This window comes from Carcharodon carcharias, chromosome 20 (genome assembly GCF_017639515.1).
Source record: "Carcharodon carcharias isolate sCarCar2 chromosome 20, sCarCar2.pri, whole genome shotgun sequence".
In the NCBI taxonomy this organism is placed as follows: Eukaryota; Metazoa; Chordata; class Chondrichthyes; order Lamniformes; family Lamnidae; genus Carcharodon; species Carcharodon carcharias.
In genome coordinates this window covers 19221463-19243706 of record NC_054486.1, presented here as the reverse complement: position 1 = coordinate 19243706, position 22244 = coordinate 19221463, and the positions used below count along the sequence as shown (strand labels likewise).

Here is a 22244-nt window from a genome sequence, read left to right as displayed (position 1 = left end):
ATGTAGTGATTTAAAGTCTGAGCTCATCCGAGACAGAATTGTGGTGGGTGTTGCAAACAATTCACTCTCTGACTTCCTACAAGCTAAAGATGATCTTACCCTTGACAAGGCAATCCAGCTAGCTAGACTGTCTAAGCTACAAAAGCAACACAGGACCATCTGAAGGGGAGAGAACTCTACTTGGGGCAAAAACCAACCCTCAGTCCACCATAGCGAGTAACTAAAATGCAGAGATCACACAAGTCAAGGAATGCAACCCCTGAACTGCCTAGCAGAGTGACCATGCCAGCACAGCGGTGTGGTGGGCCCTCATAAGAAAGATCAGTATCCTGTGAGCACTGCCCAATGCTTCCATTACAACGACATGGACACTTTGGTAAACTGTCCAAGTCAAAAGCCCAGCACCACAAAGACATCCCAAAGGTAATCCACAAGGTCGAGACCGAAAACCCAGAAGACACACATCTATGCTTCTTGGGGGGTATCAGAGAATGTGGTTCTTCATTTTGGAATGCTGATTCAGTGGTAAATGGTCATCTAACCAATTTTACATTAGATCCAGGTGCCAGAGTGACAGTCCTGTCAGATGAGGAACCATGGCTACAAGGTCGTTGGATTCGAATGACAGACACTCCACTGTATGGGTCAGGGGGAGTCCGACTCCCAATCTTTGGCTTGATTCTTGAACCACTGAGGTATGGTGACAAACAAATTTTTGAGCTGATGTATCTCATCCACAATCAGCCTTTCTCTCTTCCGATCAAGGGATGCCTGCGTAGCCCTCCATATTATCCAGCTGGCGGAAGATGTCAAGACTACCTTAGTCTGCCAGAATAGCATGGCTCTGAGTCCTCAAACACCAAACAGTATTCAGACTCTGATTTTATCTGTGACCTTTCATTTCTTTTTGCGGAGCAGGGTTGCCCATCTTCATTCCAGGTCCTGGAAAGTCCCCAATGGTCAGACCAACCTACTGCATACGATTTACCATAGCACCTCCGGTGGAAGTGGTACCAGAGAGCATGAACAGTCTGAGGAACCTCTACCTCCAACTATGATGATGGTACAGTTGGTGGAGACACACCAACCACTGTGCACACAGAGCAACTTCCAGCCAGTGTGCCAAAACCACAAGGGTTGCTGGAACTTGGAACAGTTACGCACCATCAACAACAAAAAATAGAGGTGAGCATGCTACTCAATCTTCTTTTTGCCACAGGAACACTCTTCCTCAGCCTCAGTGAGCTTCCAGATGACCTACATGGAGAAGGAAGAAGAAAAAACACCACCAAGTAGAAGAATACCATTTTTGTCCACCCCGCAGAAATGTTCAAGAATAACAACAGCCACATGCCGCCAAACCAGCCAGACAAGCCAGGTGTGGTATAACTTCAAGCAAAGGAAGAAACAGATGAAAACATACCTAAACACCAGTCTAGCCCCAAGCCAACAAGAACAAGCAACATCAGAGTATACCACTCTCCCAACAGAATGGTGAACGAGATGTGGAAGGGTTATAAGGCCTCCAGATCTGAACCTCTAACTTCAAAGATTTGAAGGGGGAGATGGGGAGAACGTTGTTAATATTAATACAGTAACAGCATTACAATAATGCTGAAATAGCATTAAGGTTCCAACAATAAGGTAAATGCACAAGATTTATAACAATGTAAGACTTGGAAGTAAACTAAAGTAACTCTATATCCATGGGATAAAGACATGGGGGTGTGTAGTAGTGAGGTCTGGTACATAAAGGGTTAATGTGGGATTGAGTACAGTACTACCCACACAGTGATGTAGGAAGGCACCTGACCCAGAGACAAGGTCAGTCAGGAGATGGGCACAGTTGGGTTAAGACCTAGAATGGGTCAGCTCCATACCTGTACCTTCTACTGTACTGACTTGCTGCTCCAGACTGGAAGCCTACAGAATCCAGGACTCTATAGTCAGGAAGCTTGACCTGCCCTTAACCTGCCTTGAAAGTTGAGAGAACAAAATTCCAACAGTTTATCCTGCCGTCGAGGAACAGATTTTTTGCCTCCTGCCAAATTAAATGCCCCTGCCCATTGCTGGCAGGGCCAAATGATCCTGCCCTTTGTCTCTGTGAAGGCTGTGATAAGACCAAAGTGACTCATTGGATGGTATTTAATGGAGACAATGGGGGTTTTACCGGCCTGCTGGAGAGTGTCTCCTTTAGGCAAAGCCCGCCAAGTTAAGTGTCACTCAAACACTTAACTGGACACTGGCAGGCCTTCCCCAGGATTGAAGACCCCAGATGCAGAAATCCTACTCGCCAAGTGCATTGAACAGCAGTGCCATCAGGGAGGCAGTGGCTGTTGGTAATAACGCACCCACCCAAAGCCTCATATCATCGCTAGATCCCAGGCCACACATGAGTGAAGGCAGGGTGGAGTTAGCAGCAAGGGCTCTCAGTGTCCCCATCCTCCACCCCCCCCCACCACCACCACTTTCTGATGTTGGGTCTCTCAATCAGTCACTGAGTGCCAATGAACGAAGGAACTCCCCCATCCCCCCTAACATCTCCCACCACCCAGAAGCCCACAAGCAACCTCACATGGGTTTGCTTGTCGTGCTCCCTGCATGGCGACACCCCCCTTGCTACTGGGTTAATACCAGCAGCGGAGGGATGAGACCATTAGTGGGCATTAATTTGTCCACTTAAGGGTCTCAATTGGCAGCAGGATGGGAAAGCTGCCCACGAGCCTTCCCATCATGGACTTAATTGGGGTGGAGGCGGGAAGGCAGTGGGATTCCTACCTGCCACCCTCCCACATGATTAAATGACCCAATGGGGTGGCTATGCTTAAGATGCTAGAGATGCCCATGTTGAACAGGGAGATTTGACAGGACAACTGTGAGGAAGTAAACAAAGGTCCCAGAAATTCAGCCCGCGTGTATGAATCTTTGAAACGGTACTCAGACCAAGTGGTTAATCTTCCAATTATTGATAAGTATCTGACTTGAGTTTATTTGGGGTGTAAGTAAAATGGGTGTAGAAAGAAAGTATAAATATCTGTGTTCATTATACTTTTAATATCTGTAATGTAACTGACGATTGAAGACAGATTGTACTTATTAGTTTTCATGTTCTTTGACTTTTGTGTAATAAAGTTCTTTTGAGTTAAACTTGTGCTGATATCAGTGGCTGCCTGCCACATCTAGATTAATATTTAAAGATCAATCAGGCTTGTTAGCCTATTGACCTGAATAATACACTGCCCATGCCAAAATACGCCACTCAGGCAACTCAGGCAAGAGTGGGCAGGCTTTTATAAGGCCTATGTGAAAAAAAAGCAGGGTAGATGGGATGGGGGGGTTGTGGGGAGGCACCTCATTTGGAGGGTGCGTGCATCAGAGCCCCCCACCCCCCACCACAGATGTTGCCCCTCCCTTTCCTTCGCACCACCTGCCCAACAAAACCTAGCCACCACCCCATTCTCCCTGGGCTCTAGGATCCCTCCCCTCCCCCCCACCAAAATCCTGGGACTTAGCTTTCCTGAGCAGCCATGATCCTTTTTGGGCTTCTTCCTGTGGTCCAGGCAATAGCCAATGCTGACCTCTGGTGCTGCCGGGACTGATGGAGCTTTCAGCTAATCAGATTGGTCAGCAGCTCCTGAGGGTGGGACTTCCTTCTACTTAGTGGCGGAAGTCCCACTGTTAAACAATTTAGCCTGCTCACAGTGCCTTATGGCTATGGGGCAGGCCTTGACACGTGTTGACTTCCAGCCCTATATTTCTTAATCACCAGAATTTGCTGGCCAATTTGCATAGTAGTTAACAGCATGCATCATTAAAACACCATTATATTTTCTAAGAGGATTTGGTCCATTAATTTAATAGGGTAAGGAAACACCTACAATACACAGTCTCTCCTTTATCAAGAATGTAAATGCGTTAGAAACAGTTCAGAGAAGGTTTAGCAGGCTAATATCTGGAATGGGCAGTTTGTCTTATGAGGAAAGGTTGGACAGGTTAGGCTTGTATCCACTGGAGTTTAGAAGAGTAGAGGTGACTTGATTGAAACCTTTAAGATCCTGAGGGGTCTTGACAAGGTGGATATGAAGAGGATGTTACCTCTTGTGGGAGAATCTCAAACTATGGGTCACTGTTCAAAAATAAGTGATCCCTCATTTAAGACAGAGATGAGGAGATTTTTTTTTCTCTCAGAAGGTCATGAGTCTTTGGAACTCCCTTCCTCAAAAGACAGTGGAAGCAGGGTCTTTGAATATTTTTAAGGCAGAGCTGGGTAGTTTCTTGATTAACAAAGGGTTGAAAGGGTAGGCGGGGCTGAGGTTACAGTCAGATCAGCCATGATCTTATTGAATGGCAGAGCAGGCTTGCTGGGCTGGGTGGCCTAGTCCTGCTCCTAGTTCATATGTTACACTTGCCTTCTTCAATGGAAATAACTCCTTTGTACTCTTTGACAAAATAAATGTATGTTTTGGCTTTTAACTGCACAAACAATTTTAGCAATTTATTCAGGCTGTTTTGGTCCACTTTCTTAATCACTTTTTCCAGTGTCAGAAGTAAATAAATGGCTGACTTCAAACATTGTTACTCAAAATCTTTCAGGTATTTTGTTCCACACTGTTTACTGTCATATATTTTTAACTTTGAAGTACGTTTCTTGATTTTTCCCCCCCAGTAACTTGCCCCTCTTGCCATCTAAATTTAATAAATAAATGGTACATTTGCCAATCCATGGAAAATAAATGGAAACTGTGCTCTTCAGAGCTCAAATACTGCAATCCTTCACTATGTTTGTATTGCTGGATATTTCAAAACTTGAGGCAAGTTTATTTCTTTTTGCCTCCCTGAGGTAAAGTGAGGTACCCTGTCCCTTTAAGAGAATGCAAGTGTCCTGATCATGTGACAGCACTGACGAATCACTGTACAGCGCGGGCAACTGGGAACTGTAAATCTAGTTCTTGGGGTTCCTGAGTAAGCATGTATGATCTGGTGCTCTGCCCCATGTCTCAATAAACCATCACTGTTTATTCTTAGATCAGTCTTTCCCCATTATTGAATGCAAGCAACAATTGATGAGAACATAGGAAGACGCGCAGCTGGAATTCAGTTGGCCCACGAACTCATTTACCCAAGACATAAAAGTGGCATCGAGGATAAAGAACAAAAGAAAATAAATTTCAAGACAAGAGAACAAAGCATTGGAAAGAGCATCTGTACTTAACTCATAAAATAGGTGACAGCCGGCAATCAGAGCAGAAAGCAGTGCTGCAGTTTAAAATGAAAAAAAAAACCTGGCAGAATTGCGATCGTGGGGATCCCACCAAAACTTGAAAAGAGCACAAAACCCAGCAGAGAAAAGCTAACACCTGCAGAGACAGAGTTAAAAAAAAGTGACTGCTTTTAAAGCATCAATACATTTAAACTGGCAAATACATGAAAAATGGCTATGGACAGAATTATACGAGACCCCAGAGAGAGGGCAACTTCAAAGTAAGTCAAACGCTTAAATTTGTCATTACCTGGAAAGCCTATCGGAAATGCAGTCCCCTTGCAATCGTTCACAATGCCGCAGTTTGGGCGTGTTGATCCATTCGACCCCATTTCAGATGACTGGTCTCAGTATGTCGAATGCATAGTGTTTTTCTTACCACTAACAACATTGGGGGGAGGAAAAGAAGGGGGCAATTCTTTTGTCCTCATATGGGAGCAAAACGTATTGATCTGCAGCCTCATTTCACCTAGTGCCCCAGACTTGAAGGCTTTCGATGAGTTAATAAAAAATTATACAGAGCCACCCGAGACCAAAGCCCTGTTACTATGCAGGACTTCAAGTTCAATTCAAGGAACAGGCTTCCGGAGGAGACGCCAATAGCTGATTATGTGGTCATTTTAAAGGCATTAACTGAGCATTGCGAATTTGGAATGTCCATTAGTGATACGTCGAGAGACTGGTAGATGTGTGGGATTGGAGATTATACTGTCGAAAGGCGTTTGCTAGCCGAACCTAGTCTAGACTTCAATAAGGCATTAGAATTAACTGCCATGATGGAGAATGCTGTCAGAAATTCCAAAGTTATAAACAATACACAAAATGGCGCCATCCATCTGGTCGAGCGGGACAATCCGGCAACAAAAGGCACGAAAACTTCGACTCCACGGAAAGGCGGGAAACGCTCTCTAGCTCCAGAGCATTGAGAAACAACAGTACTGCAGTGAAAGCCCACAAAATGAATGAGAGAAATATATCCAGGCCTCCAGTGAGAGAACGACAACTCAAATAAGTCAAGTGCTTTTTCAGCCACCGCTATGGCCACATAAGGCGGCACTGTAGATAAAGGCTAAAACAACGCTATAAAAGCAGAAGGAAAAATCATGAAATATGCCTCAAGGAAGAGCCAGAAGAAATAGAATCAGACATCCATTCATTATATAACCTCAAAGTGGGTAAAGCTGAGCCAATCCAAGCAGTCATCACAGTTAACGGACAACCCATTAAGATGTAAGTTGATATGAAACGTTGATGTCCGTCATTGGAGAGCAAACATTTAGATATCTGAGTAAAGGAACCCATCCTCTGAAGCTAGAAGTTTCGGACACAAAGCTGAGGACATACACGAGCGAAGAAATAAGACTGAAAGGGTTATATCAAGTCTCAGTGACATATGGAGATCAATCGGAAAATTTGCCCTTGTTAGTGGTAGCTGGACAGGCCCCAGCTTAACAGGTCACAACTGGCTCAAAAAGATTAAATTGAAATGGGCCGAATTGGGCATCCTACAACCAGTGCAATTTTCTGAGTGGGCTGCACCCATTGTACCTGTACTGAAGCCAGTCCAAAGTTTGTGTTTATGCGGCGACTATAAGCTATCAATAAGGTGGCCAAATTGACAGACATCCGATACTCAAGATTGAGGAATTGTATTCGAAGTTGGCAGGGGGCACCATATATTTGAAAGTTGGCAGGGGGCACCACATGAGCCATGCCTACCAGCAGGTAGAGTTGGAAAAGGACTCTAGGGAATTTGTCACCATTAATATGCACCGAGAATTGTATCAATATACATGTCTACCCTTTGGGGTCTCCTTGGTGTGTGCTATTTTCCAAAGAACGATGGAAAACCTGCTCCAAGGATTGCCCCATGTTGTTGTTTGCTTGGGTGACGTATTGGTCACGGGACTGACTGATGGTGAACACTTCACAAATCTGGAAGAGGTGCTCAGTACGTTTAAATCGAAAGAAGTGTCTGTTCCAGGCTGAGGAGGTAGTTTACTTGGGCCACAAGGTTAATGCGCAGGGCCTGTATCCTGTGGAAGGAAAAGTCCAGGCCATTCGTGAGGCACCTGCCCTGAGAAATACTACAGAGCTTGAGGCCTTCTTAGGCATGGTAAACAATTACAGCCGATTCTTCCCAAACCTCTCGACTGTGCTGGCCCCATTGTACGGCCTGTTTAAGGAAAGCCAGAAGTTGGCAAGCCCCGCATCAGGATGCCTTCCTGAAAGTGAAACGATTGTTAAGATTGTCGGCCTTGTTGGTCCACTTTGACCCCAAGAAGGAATTAATTTTAACATGTGATGCATCCCCTTATGGAGTAGGGCCTGTCCTTTCACGTCGAATGGTGGATGGCTCCGAATGACCCATTAGTTATACATCTCACACATTCAGTGTCGCAGAGTGTCAATATTCCCAGATTGAAAGGAGGGCTTATCTATTGTGTTTGGTGTCTGGAAGTTTCATCAATGCCTCCACGGTCACCATTTCCATATTATAACTGACCTCAAGCCCCAACTGGGATTATTTGGAGAAAACAAAGCGATCAGCTTGCATCTAGAGATGGGCACTAATATTAGCCGCCTACGAATACACTTTTGTTCACCGTTTGGGAACTCAAATCACACGTGCTGACACATTAAGCTGCCTTCCCCTGCCAGCTAATAACGGGGAGGCTCCGATTCCACAGTCTTAAATGTTAAATTTTCTGGATTCCTCCCCTGTTCAGGTCAGGCAAATCTGTGAGTGCACAAGCCGGGACCCACTATTGTCTAACGTCTGGGAACAATTCTTGAATGGTTGGTCAGGTCGATCTAAATCGGAGGAGATGAAGCCCTATTCTGATCGCAAAATGAACTCCCTGCCAGGACGGCATATTACTCTGGGGAGCAAGGGTTATCGTGCCCCCGAGGGGGCGAAGGCCATTATTAGCCGAGCTACATGGTGCTCATCCAGGCATTAGCAGTATGATGATGCTCGCATGCAGCTATTTGTGGTGGCCAGGCATGGGCTTGGATATAGATACCCTGGATAGATACCCTGGTCAAAAGCTGTCCTCAATGCCAGCAGGTGCAAAAGCTCCCTCCTTAGCTCCATTGCACCCATGGGAATGGTTGGAGCGGCCATGGGTGCACCTCTGCGTTGATTACATGGGACCCTTCTTGGGCACAATGTTCCTTTTACTGATTGACTCTAAATGGATGGACGTCGATGACGTCCGGTAGCCCACATTGGCTGCCACCATAGACCGTTTGCATGTCTTGCAGTGCATGGGTTGCTGGAGGTCCTCGTGTCTGACAATGGGACTGCTTTCACCAGCAGGGAGTTCCGTAGGTTCATGACCCTTAGCGGCATTACCCATATCAAAACCTCACCCTACCACCCAGCATCGAACGGCATGGCTGAGCGGGCTGTCCAAACCTTTAAATCCAGGATGAAAAAGATGGAAGGGGATCCCATCGGCATGAGATTGTCCCGGTTCTTGTTCACATACCGGACCATGCAACACATGACAATTGGCATTGCCCCTGCAGAACTACTAATGATAATACGTCTCCGCACCTGCCTGACCCTTATCCGGCCGACTTTAGAGTGAAGGGTGGAGAAAAGCCAAGATGCGCAGAAGACCAGGCACAATGGTCATGGTTGCGAAAGAACTTTCACGGTAGGAGATGTGGTCCTCATGAAGAACTTTGGAGATGGGCCCAATTGACTGTTAGGAGAGGTGAATGCAGTAACTGAACCCCTCTCCTATAGTGTTTCAGTAAACGGCCGAATAATTAGACAACACGTGGATCATCTCCGCAAAAGAACACCAGTCCCACAAGAAGAAATTCAGTGTTCATCTACGCTTGAGGTTGTGCCACATGTAGAGGACAGGTTGCATGATTTGGAAGCGCCTGCAGGACCTGAGGGGGTCAGGGAGACAAACCTGCCAACATCCACTGAGGAACCTAGTGGATAACTGTCCTCTGAAAACGAGGTCTCGGGAACACCAGCTGAAGTTGTTGGGCTACAACATTCAACCTGTCAAAGAAGGGCCTCCAGAGAGATTTGACCTGTAAATAGTTATTATGTAAATAGTTAATGTGTTTTAAGCTTGTTAGCTGTACTTTTAAGTAAAGGGGGAGGGATGTAAAGTGAGGTACCCTGTCCCTTTAAGAGAATCCAAGTGTATTGATCATGTGACAGCACTGACGAATCACTGTAAAACGTGGGCAACTGGGCACTGTAAGTCCAGCTCTGGAGATTTCTGAGTGAGTACATATGATCTGGTGCTCTGCCCTATGTCTCAGTAAGCCATCAATGTTTATTCTTACATCAGTCTCACCCCGTTATTGATTGCAAGCAGCAATCGAACAGAACACAGGAAGGCGTGTAGTTAAAGTTCAGTTGCCAACAAACTCATTTATCCAAGACATAAAACTCCCCAATGCAGGTATTTCCTGTTTAAAGCGTGTTCTAATAGCATGTTTTTGTTTTAGTGTAGTTTGTAAATTAGAGACGTTCCCCAAATTACACTGCCTCTATTTTCGTTTTAGTGCAGTCACTGAGCATGCTCAGTTTCTTTTTTTAAAATAACTTCTGCTTCGGCGACCAACCTACTCACTGCCTCCCTCTTTGACTCTCCTGCTTGCCGCTTCCTTCTCACTTGCCACTTCCTTCCCCGATCCTCCTGCTCGTTCCCTCCCTTCTACTCGCAGCCCCTCTCGCTCCCTCGTGCACTTCCTCCCTTTCATCAACCCTCTTCTAAGCCCCTGCTCACAGGTTTCAGGAAAGGGAAACAGTGAGTGAGAGGGAGTGGCAGAGGAAAGCGACAAGCAGGGGGGTTGGGGAGGGAGGCAGCGAGTGGGAGGGTCAGCGATTGGGTGGGTCGGTGAGCTGGAAGTGGTGAGCTGGAGGGAGGAAGCAGTGAGCAGGAGGTAAGCAGAAAGAGTTTCAAAGTAATTAAAGTTTTTAAATTATTAGTTTAGTTAGTACGAGGATTTTTGGCCCAGCTAGGCAGCCAATAGGCTTTTAATGTAAATATTACAGGAGAGGAATGTCATCCACCCTTATTACATGTTTCCTTATGGGAAAGTGATTTCCGTTTAGCATATTTTCATTTAGCATGCCGTTCTTTAGGAACACAGCTGGAGTGCTAAACAAAGGATAGTTGTAGTCCCATTTCTTTGTGGAAAATAAATGGCTGGTCTGACCTATCATTATTCTCCAGTTTCAACTTTGTCATCAAGATAATTATCCTTTAGATTTTGACATTACGATTGTACAAATGGGTTCTGCTACTTTTCTCTATAGTTCCTGAGGATTCAAAGATCCATCCACCTGCCTGCTTCATATCTAGTTTCGGCCTTATTTCCTCCAGAAACCCTCCTAGTGCTTCTGCCTACATCCTTTACTTTTACTTAATACCTCCCCAGTCCCCAGGTCAAGATACATTCCTCAACCAACTAAATAAAAAACTAATCATCTGGTAATTTATCTCATTGCAATTGAAGCTGGCTTTGCCCAAATTGGCTCCTGTATTTTCTACATTACAAGTAACTACACTTCAAAAGTACTTAACTGGCTGTCAAGTACTTTGGGACATCCTGAGGTTGTGGAAAGGTATAGTATAAATATAAGCCCTTTCTTGCTTCACTAACTCCCCTGCATTAATTGCTAATTGAAAAACTTCAATCTGCAAAAAAATCCCTTTAGCTCTGCTGCCCTGTCATCTCCATTCTGTGTCTGCATCTATTCACCATGAGCGATACCTTGAGAGATTCACTAGTGTTCCTTTACTAAACCCATTAAAAGTAAATCATCAGAAATTATACTGCAGTGTTTAAGAGCTGTGGTGTGTTTCCTTGTAAAAGGTTAGCTGCACTGTTAAGGCAGCCCACAGGTGCATACATTATCCAATTTATAGAAATCCATGAATTTTGTAAATAAAAAAAACTAGGTATTGAATGGCATCAGGCATGCATAGCCCATTTTAATGATGGTTTGCTTCAGCTTGGCTGTCACTCTTTCGCCAATTCTTATCAACCTCTGTGCAGTCTGACTAACTCAGAACTAAAGCCTTTGTGAAATAAATTGATGACTGAAATATTAGCCCGGATTTTAACAGAGTGCATTTGAGGCGGGCAGTACAGTTTCCCTTGGACTCCTCAGCGTGAGGCCTGGGCGTTTTACAGCCTGCATGGGCCTCAATTGAATAAAAATATTGGGCTGCCCTCCTGATGTAGATGTGAATCAGGCAGTCAGCCGAAATCTTGAGCATCACTTCTAGACCTAGCATATTAAATGTAGGGATGCACTTCTAAACAGGACAGGAGAAATTATCACAGGGGATGCGGAAATGATATTGTTGAGGAAATATTTGTGCCTGTCTTCACACAAATTACCTATCAGTAACAGAGGGTAATGTAGGGGCTAAAAGAGTGAGGAACTTAAGGTAATTAGTATCAGCCAAGAAAAACTATTGGAAAAACTTAAGGACTAAAATCCGACAAATCCCCAGGACCTGTTGGCCAATGTCTTAGGGTTCTAAAAAGGGTAGCTGCAGAGATGTTGAATGCATTGGTTGTGATTTTTAAAAATTCCCTAGGTTCCAGTATTGTCCCAGCAGATATTGGCAGTTAGCAAATGTAACTCTGCAATTCAAAGAAGGGAAAGGGAAACAGGTTACTCCAGGCCAGTTAGCCTGACATCATCCGTCAAGAAAATGCTGGAATCTATTATAAGGAAGTCTCAACAATACACTTAGAAAATCATAGTATGACAAAAGTCAACATGATTTCACGAAAGGGAAATCATGGTTGACCAACTTATTTGTTATTTGAGGATGTAATTAGTAGGGTAGGCAAAGGGGAACCAGTAGATGTAGCATACATGGATTTCCAAAAGCCATTCAATTAACTGCCACAAAATAAGGTTAATACGCAAGATAGGGCCTCATGGAGTTCGGGGCAATATATTAGCCTGGATAGAGGATTTGTTAACAGAGGGGAAACGGGGAGTAGGAATAAATGGGACATTTTCAAGTTGGCAGGCTGTGGCTGATGGAGTGTCACAAGAATTAGTGCTGGGGCCTCAGCTATTTACAATCTATATCAATGACTTAGTCAAAGAGACAGAGACTAATGTATCTAGGTTTGCTGACAATACAAAACTAGTGGGAATGTAAGCTGCGAGGAAGACGCAAAGAGGCTACATATATAGACAGGTTAAGTGAGTAGGCAGATGAAGTGTAATGTGAGGATATGTGAGGGTATTCATCTGGTAGTAAAAATAGAAAAACAGTATTTTTTAAATGGCGTGAAACTTGTAAATGTTGATGTTCAGATGGGCTTAGATGTACTAGGTAAAAAGAACACAGCAAGTTAGCATACGGGTGCAGCAAGCAATTAGGAAGGCAAATAGCATGTTGGTCTTTATTGCAAAGGGATTTGAATGTAATAATTTGTACAGGGCTCTGATAAGACCAGAGCTGAAATACTGTGTGCAGTTTTGTTCTCAATATTTAAGGAAGGATATACTTGCATCAGAGGTATTCTTGCAAAGGTTCACGAGATTGGGATCTGGGATGAGACGGTTGGCCTATGATGAGAGGCTGGGTAAATTAGGCCTATATATTCAGGACTTTAGTAGAATGAGAAGTGATCTCTTGAAACACACATGGTTCTGAAGGGGCTTGACAAGATAGGCACTGAAAGGTTATTTTCCCTAACTGATGAATCTAGAACATGGGGCACAGTCTCAGGAAAAGGATTGAGATGAGGAGCAATTTCTTCACTCAAATGGTTGTGGATGCTCCATCATTGAATATATTTAAGGTTGAGATAGATAGGTTTTTGGATTCTCAGGGAATCAAGGGATATGGGGAGAGGATGGAAAAATTGAGTAATGGTGATCAGCCATGATCATAATGAATAGCTGATAGGGTTGCCAACTGTGATTAAACCTATTCCTGGAGGTTTCATCATATGACTTTCTCCCATGCTCCTACCATTATACAGGCAACACATCCATCCTTGTGACATACTGCCTCCCTACACCAATTTGAAAGCAAAAAGACTCATTACCCAATTGGATGATGCTTGACTGTCAGCCAAACTGCCATTCCCCCCGTTTTCAATATTTCTATATCCAGTTCTTAAAGCTAGGTTGCATCATTGTTTTGACTGGTGGTCTCTGCAACTCGTGTGAACTTTTTTTTTCAGGAAGTCTTACCTAATCTTCAGTACCTGGCATAGAGAAAGCTTAGAACAGAAAAGCTCCACTTACAATAGTCGCTTACTAACTCATAATAATAGCACCCTTAATGAGGGAAAAGTCTCGGAGGCTAATAAGATGACAAAAAGTTCGTAATAAGTCACTTGCAGCCCAGAAATTCCACTGGAAAAACACAAAGGACCAAATTGCCTACTCAACGCCATCATGCCATATTTTATGTTAGCGCAGGGGCTGGCCCATCTGATTTGGGGCTATAAAATCCAGCCCAAAGATTACATTGAGCTGCAGCTTACTGACCCTTTAGCTTCAGTCCTTCTCCTGATTCCAATCTCATCAATCCTACATATTCCTCTGGGTGTGGCTCCCGCACTTTAGCGTAAACTCTATGTTGCAGTGTGGATGGCATCATCGAACTATGACTCTTGCATTTAAATAAGGCCTACGCCTGTCTGGGAAGGGAGCCATTCTCCTGCTTGAAAACATCATTGCGAAATGGCAGTGGATGCAACCAACATTTTTAACCACCTATTTGTCTCGCTCACATGGGACAGGCTGGGTTAAAGTCCAGGCTATCGATTCACTAAATCTAAAAACAGGAAATGACGGAGATGCAATAATTAGGAATCGGGCTGGGATTTTGAGATTGAGGGTTGGGTGCTGGAAATTGAATTCATTTCCAAGGGAACAGTGAGGCAATGGCATTTATACATACTCCTCCCCATGTTCATCAGTGAAAACAGCAGGAAATGCACTTTTGTCCTGTTAAAGATAACCTGTATACATATCTATGAAATGGCCAGGGAAAGGTGCCTGGGAATGTATTGAATAATACCAATGCAGGTAATACAAAATTAATTTCAGTTTATATTTTCTGCAGGCCTGCAATACCCCTGGAAGCGTGGTGTACTGTGACTTCCATCACCTGATGGTATGAGCACCAACCACATCAAAGTTTCTGGGATTAGAATGCCATGCAGATATCGGATGAGCTGTGGAGACTGAGGACGTGAGTGATTGGGAGCTTGCTGGTTTGACGGTAGCTGCTGCAAGCTTCAAACACCTGCAGCAACTTAAAAGGGGCGACAATTCTCAGAAAACCACAAAGATCCATTGCATACAGAGTCTGAAAGGTCCACTCTAAGCATCCCACAGGGTTGCTGATGCTGTAGTGCAAATCCTACTACAGGAGGCTCAAAGAATCAAGAAAGCTTGATTTGGTATAGAGATGCAGAACCCCAATGAGAAAAACTCAAGGCAAATGGGTAGAGGGGGCCAGAGCTCTTTGTGCCAATTCCACAATCCCACGAACCAGCTCTCAGTGCAGGAAGAAGTCTAATGGCTTTAAGGGATTCGAGAAAATAAGAGACCTCAGCCACAACTTCTAAAAATGCACTTAAATTAGCATGTCTGCAATTAGTTACAGTGTTCTTCTCTCACACTTTGAATTGGTTAGCCTTAATACTGAGGAGACATCATGGTGGCCTTTACATCTCTAGCCTTCTGCTTGAAGCGATTTTTGACACACAGACAGGCATGTAATCACCCTACTAAAAGCGTCAAATGGAATCTAACTGCATGTAGCTGTCATCATGCTATTGTAGGCTGCATGCAGACACCTGGGTTATTGTTCTTGTTGGTCTTGGAAGGTAATTCTCATTTTTTCTATCTTTTTAAAGGAATAAGATCGTTCATACTAGCTGGGAATGTCTGGCTGCGGATGGTGGATCTCGCCTCAGTGTATGCTACAAGCCATATAAACTGCTACTGGACCAGAAGATCCCGCTGGCTGGAGGGGCCAGAAAATAATGGCCTTGAGATTTCTTACCTCACATAAGGAGAAAGTTTTATAGATCCAGGGGAGAAAGGTCATAAAGGGTGTTGAAGATGGGGGAAGCAGGCCAGCATATGCCACATGAAGATTTATTTTTAGCACATTCTGTGTCTCTTAATTGTTACAGAACAATAATTGGAAAGCCACATGTCACTCTTTTGGCTCCATGTGACATGTGAGCCACATTATTCAGGAACCCATTCCAACCCCTCTATCTTTCTATTCCTTTTGTGGATGTGCCACAGCCTGAGGAAAATACACATTTCTGATTATCTAGTGATGCTAGTATTTCACTTTTTGCTTCCTCACTCACTGTATACCCCCCAGGTCATTAACAATTTAGTGAAGAAGAAAGGCATGCACTGTTTGAAATATAGAGAATAAATGTGCAGGAATAGCTGGTGGTGGCACCCAACAATAACATGGTCTTAACGTGGAGAATCAAATAGAGAGGTGGAGAAGCATAGGTAGGAAATTCTAGAGCCTTGGCAACTGAAGGCTACAGAGATAGGAAGGACTTGAAAACAAGGATAAGAATTTAAAAACTGAGGCATGGCTGGACTGGCAGCCAGTGTAGGTCAGCGAGCACAGGGATGATGTGTGAGTGGGATTTAGTGCATGTTGGAATATGGGCAGCAGATTTTTGTATTGCTGCCACAGAATTCTTGGAACGTAATCCTAGTTCAGCAGGGATGCAAATGGATGATATCTATTATACACTCTGTCCAATTTTCATTTCCATGGATACTCTCGCAGGCACTTGTTACAACCAGGATGGAAGGAGTGCACAGGTTATCTAGCCCCAATACTCCGCAGGTCACATCATTAGTTTAAAAATTTAATTCACTCACCAAAATGGCCAATTGTTTTTTTTTACCTTCGCTACTGTTAGACCCAGAATAAAAGAGACTTCAACCAGGCCTCTTTCAATAAACTCAGAATGATTGATTTATTACAAGATAGGCTAAGCCTGTATCCACTGGAGCTTAGAAGAGTAAGAGGCAACTTTATTGAAAAATAAGATTCGGAGTGGTCTTGAGGGGGTGAATGTGGTAAGGATGTTTCCTCTTGTGGGAGAATCTAGAACTCGGGGGTTACTTTCAAAATAAGGGGTTGTCCATTTAGGACAGAGATGAGGAAAAAAAATGTTCTCAGTGGGTTGTAAGACTTTGGAATTCTCTTCCTCACAAGGTGGTTGAGGCAGAATCCTTGAATATCTTTAAGGCAGAAGTAGATGGAATCTTGATAAGCAAGCAGGTGAAAGGTTATTGGCGGTAGACAGGAATATGAGGTAAAAATCAGATCAACAACAATCTCATTGAATGGTGGAGCAGGCTCGATGGGCCAAGTGGCCTACTCTTGCTCCTAATTCGTATGTTCATGTGTAACAAAATTTCTTTTTTAAACCGAGTTGCAAAACTGGTTAACACACAATTGTAATCTGGAAGTATAACTATCTGCCCCTTTTAAAACTCCCCATGCACACACAAACAATCAAAGGACAAACAGATAGGGTCTCTGCAGAGATGGACTTTGGAGGATAAGCTTTATAAAATAAAGGATAAAGTTCACAGGTTTTAAATGCTGTCAATCTGGCGCTCCCTCGTATGAAGACGGGCTGCTGATCCCAGTGGGTGTATGGAAGTTCTCACCAATAGAGCTCTGACATGGAGGAGAATATAGCCGGATCAATCCTTCTTGCCTCCATCTCTCGGGTTTCCAAAGACAAGACAAGTTCCACTGAAAGGAGGGTTCTTAGCTGGATACTGATAACTACTTTATTTCAGGCAAGGCAAGAAGGCGAGCTGGGCAGCTTTTTACTTTCTTGGTGCAGTTCCAACTGAATTCAAAAGACCAAGTCGAAAACTGAAAGCTCATTCCTGTCATATGATTTCCAGTAAATCACTAGCCTTTGCCTTTAAACCAGTTTTTTTCGCATCCATTAAAATAATTGCAGTATAAACAAGCAAACAGCTTTTCCCTCTTAATTACTATGCTGCTGAGGTGATTTCTTGGAAAAGGCATGCTTACTCCCAGCCCAAAGGTGAACTTATGACCTTTTTGTAAAAAGAAGTATCCAAGTAATGCAATGTCTTTCCAAATTTCAGAAGAAAAATACAGTTCGTGGAGATATGGTTTTCCCAACACAATAAGCACCCCTGGTTTGCCCAGCAGGAAAATAAGCCCTGTGGTTTGAAGAGCCGGGAGGTTTGGGGGTTCGTGTTCACAAGATGTTAACAGCGGTTTCATATTTATGTAGGTTATAGACATCACATTTACAGTCAGGTGAGCAGGGTATCCAACCCAATGGAATGATGCTTGGACGTGATCATGCCAATTTTAAGCTGCCGGCTCAGCAGAAACCAATGGGTGGGCAGTTAAAATAGCCATAGCAATCCTGCCACTTTACCACGAGTTACAATCTTAATCTCTTTGAGCAGATGAAGGTACACCTGATGGAATGCAGCAGGACCCTTCTTTAAGTAGGCAGATTGGACTCCTATAATGTCATCAGGACCCCCATTTCAATTTTAAGCTGAGGCCTGTGCAAAGAAGCAACCACGAGCTTCTCCATCAGAATAACCTGGCAGCAAGAGGAACTGAGGTTAGAAGAGCCCCTAGAAAAATAAGTTCATTTTCTTTCCTTTTGTGGGCCAGGTGGCATTATCCCTTGAGTTCCACCTCCTTTTCTGATGCCCAGGAAAAGGAGGCAGGTGCCTGGTAGAAATGAATCCCACCCCCAAATCGCTACTCCCCAGCCCAGATAGGATTTTTCCAGGTTCAGACAGTTCAGGCCTTCAGCCTTCAATTCCACCAGCCTTAATGTATCTGGTCAGTTTACTTTGGTCAAATTTCTGAGACCTGTGTGTCACTGTGTCAGAGCGCAGTGACTTAGGTAGGAGTGACTTAGATAGAGGAAATCACATTTAATATTTGAGAGAAGAGATAGAGAGCTAAATAGAGAACTTGTCATGTGGGAAATTGCAGATGTGAGTTGATATCTTACTTCAACAGCATGCCAAGCTATCAGACCGCCAATTATGTCTAAAATAAACTGGTTACCTAGGAAACCTGAGCTGGTTTGTTTTGAATTCAAGTTGAAATGCCTCAGCGGAGTTTGGACAAAAGTATGCTGCATCTTGGAAAATAACATGGGACAGCATTCACCCTAAGATGTCTTGAGCCATGAGCTTCTCTTTGTCTGAGACTACGTTGATGTTATCAGAGACCACATCAATTGTTTCTTTTGCAGGTGCTAAGAAGCAGTTCAAGTTGGAAGAAATAGAAATGCGGCAGTAATAGAATGAAATAATTTAGCACTGTTTCCTCGTCAAAATGGCAGCGGCTAACTAAGATACAGCAACTGTATCAATTGCATACCCACCAGACTCGTCAATTCTGAAGGTCAATTGCAGCATGAACATATTGTTTAATTTCTTCTGCAGAACATCCTGCAATGAATTAAGTGAGGTGCTAGTGTTCTGGAATTCTTTTAATGTAGGTTGCGTGTCAGATTTAGAAGTGTCAGAGCAATGGACAACAATTTTCCAAACCACTAGCCTTCCCTCATATTGGAGTAAAGATGGCACAGGCCAGCAAATGCCCAAAGATGCTCAGCTGACCCGTACTAATGGGAAGTTTAGTTTACCTACAGTCTGCAAAAATGATGCCCTGCAGCATGTGGCCATTTATATTTGGTGCAAGTGGCCTGTTACTCCCGGCAACCTGGCAAATAAAGCACTTCCTCAGGTGGAGTTCTGGCATTGCAGGAGCCTGCACTAATTTTATTACAGAACCTGAGCTGAGCCCAGCAGAACCTCTGTAACATTAATGCATCATTAGTTAAAAATAACAACCATTACTCTGTTATCTCCAGTAATGTGGATGTCATAGAACTTAAACGTAACACCGACAAGCCATGTGTTTATACTACATTCACTCATTTCTTTTTGAATTCAATCTCAGGATGTATGTTCTGAAGAAATATCCTTGCCCTGTTCCTCTCTCCACAGATGTTACCAGATCTGCTGAACATTTCCAGCATTTACTGTTTTTATTGCAGGATATTAGGGGAGATGGTGGTGTAGTGGTAATGTCAATGGACTAGTAATCCCACAGCCAAGACTCTGCAGACATGGGCTCAAATCACACTACAGCATTGGGTGGAATTTAAATATAATTTTTTTTTAAAAAAATCTGGAATTGAAAGTTAGTCTCAGTAATCGTGACCATGAATCTATTGCCGATTATTGTAAAAACCCATTTGGTTCCCTAATGCCCTTTAGGGAAGGAAATCTGCCTTCCTTATCTGGTCTGGCCTCCATGTGACTTCAGACCCGCTGCAATACGATTGACTCTTAACTGCCCTTTGTAAAAGCCTAGCAAGCCGCTCAGTTCAAAGACAATTAGGGAAGGACAACAAATGGCAGACTTGCCAACGAGGTCCACATCCCATGAAATAATAAAGAAAAAAAAATGTGTGCATCGCTGGCTGAGCCAACATTTATTGCCAATCCCTAGGTGCCCTTGGGAAGGGGGTACTTTGGCCTTCTTCTTGTTTGATACTACTGCTAGGAAACCTTACAGGGCAGTTAAGAGTCAACCACGTCGGTGTGGTACAGGACTCATATGGAGGTCAGACTGGAAAAGGATGGCAGACTAGTGAACCAGTTGGGCTTTTAGGACAATCTGACAACGTTGATCAATTTTCACTGATACCAGCTTTTTTAAGTTCCCAGATTTTTTAAAAAACAATTCAAATTCTCAAACTGGATTTCAACTCGCATTCTCTGGATTATTGGTTCAGGTCTCTGGCGTGCAGAGGCTGCACTTCAAAAGTACTTTGCTGGCTGTGAAAAGCTTTGGGGCATCCTAAGCTTTTTTCCTTTTTCTTAATGGTATCCTTAAAGTGAGCTCCATTAGTCTCATGTGGGTTGGAAAGCAAGCGTGAGGGAAAGCGCATGTTTGAGTTTACCGTTTTCTATTCTTTCATAGGATGTGAGTGTCACTGGTGAGACCAGCATTTGTGCTACAGAAGGAGGCTTGCCAAGTTGCTGCAGTGCACCTTGTGGATTGTACACATTGCTGCCACTGTGTGCAGGTGGTGGAGGGAGTGAATGTTTTGGCACTTATTCAATTACTAAACAGCCAAAAAATACCCTTAATGCCCCAGCTGTGTGCATTAATGTCTATCAAACAGACGAAAGTCCATTAAAGAGAAAGTCAAGTCCACTGCAGGGACTTGTAGCATCATACAGCGGAAAGAGTGATGAAGAAGAGCAAGAGACAGTTCAAAACCTGGAAGAAAGGCTGACAGATTGGAACAAAATAGCTTGTCTGCTGAGTCCCAGAAGCAACATTTGGGAAAATGGAAAGTGCAGAAAGATTTCTTGATGCTAACACATTAAATTATTACTCATTTTATATTTCAGAACTATGTTAGCTGCCTGATCCTGTATCTGCAGACACCAGGGTTTCAGAAAAGAAAAGGAGAGTAATTATTCAAGTCAGTCTGAGCTACTCTTGGTACCTACTAATAACTGAAGAATAGCATTAGTGGAAGTCTGCAAACATGACTAATATCAGTAGAGTAAAGTAGAGGCCAAATATTGCGGATGCTGGAAATCTGAAACAAAAACAAAAATTGCTGGAAAAACTCAGCAGGTCTGACAGTATCTGTGGAGAGGAAGACAGTTAATGTTTCGAGTCCGTATGAAGAGTTCTGATGAAGAGTCATACAGACTTGAAACGTTAATTCTGTCTTCCTCTCCACAGATGCTGTCAGACCTGCTGAGTTTTTCCAGCAACTTTTGATTTTGTTTAATATCAGTAGAGGTTTGGCAATCAAACACGAGAACAGAATGTTGTTATGAGTGCCTATAAAAAGAGAGAAAATAATCCTAAAATGGATAAAAGAACTTGCACCTTTCCTAACCTTAGGACATTCCAAAGTGCTTTACAAGCAAGTACTTTTGAAGTATCTAAAGTTACTACTCTGATGAAAACAGCAGCAAATTTACACAAAGCAAACTCCAGCAAAAAGCAATGTTATAATGACCAGATAATCTGTTTTCGTGATGTTGGTTAAGGGATAAATATTGGTCAGCACACTGGGGATAACTTCCCTACTCTTGTTCAAAATAATGCCAAATGATCTTTTACACCCACCTGAGGGGACAGACAAGGCCTCAATTTAACATCATATCTAAAAGCTCAAAAAATGACACTTCTGACCAGTGCAGCCCTCCCTCAGTACTGCACTGGACATGTTCAACTTAGATTTTGGGCTCAAGTTTTCAGAATGGGAATATGAACGTACTGTTGTGTATTCCACTGCGAAAAGACTCAGCATGTGGACTCATTGCAAGCAACAATTGTTGAACTGACTTTATTTACAGCTCCCCAACAGAGAGGGCAGCAAAAATGTCAGTCTAACGAAATGCTCAGCTCTTACACTATACTACACACATTCCCATTTAAATAAAAACAACTTATACATGAAAATGTGAAATGCTACATGTATATAGCTTTTCAGAATACAGTTTGACTAAACCAATATCGACAATACCTGAAATTTAACATGTTGCATTGCACATTTGTTTCACTGTAATCACAAACAAAATGCATATATGACCAATATTACTAGAGTAATTAATATGTAGAAAAATTTGTTTTTCCTTAATGCCAGTATGTATTTAACAAACATCATCATTTAACAACAAATAATGAAAAGAACCATTTTTTCTTCTTCTTTCTTCCTACATACATTCAACTAACCTACATGGCATCTTTCTCTTTCTGTCTGGATATTTTTTTTTTCATCTCCATTAGCTTGACTCTGCTCTCTCAACATCTCTGACTGTATCTGCCATGAACCTTGAATACCAACTCACTTAATGATTGGAACTGTGACTTTGAATGATTTGTCTTAA

General features: G+C 43.2%; 1 long non-coding RNA gene across 6 annotated transcripts; it reads left to right on the top strand.

Moving 5' to 3' along the window:
* The first annotated feature begins 9459 nt into the window (after positions 1–9459).
* On the top strand, positions 9460–18383 carry LOC121292826. 6 transcript variants are annotated; one of them, XR_005946338.1, is made up of 3 exons: positions 9460–9517; positions 14359–14487; positions 15158–18383. It is a non-coding gene; the product is annotated as an uncharacterized LOC121292826 (long non-coding RNA). The 6 variants fall into 6 exon arrangements; XR_005946340.1 differs by lacking the exon at positions 9460–9517 and adding an exon at positions 9533–9555; XR_005946337.1 differs by lacking the exon at positions 9460–9517 and adding an exon at positions 9566–9699.
* The last annotated feature ends 3861 nt before the right edge of the window (positions 18384–22244 follow it).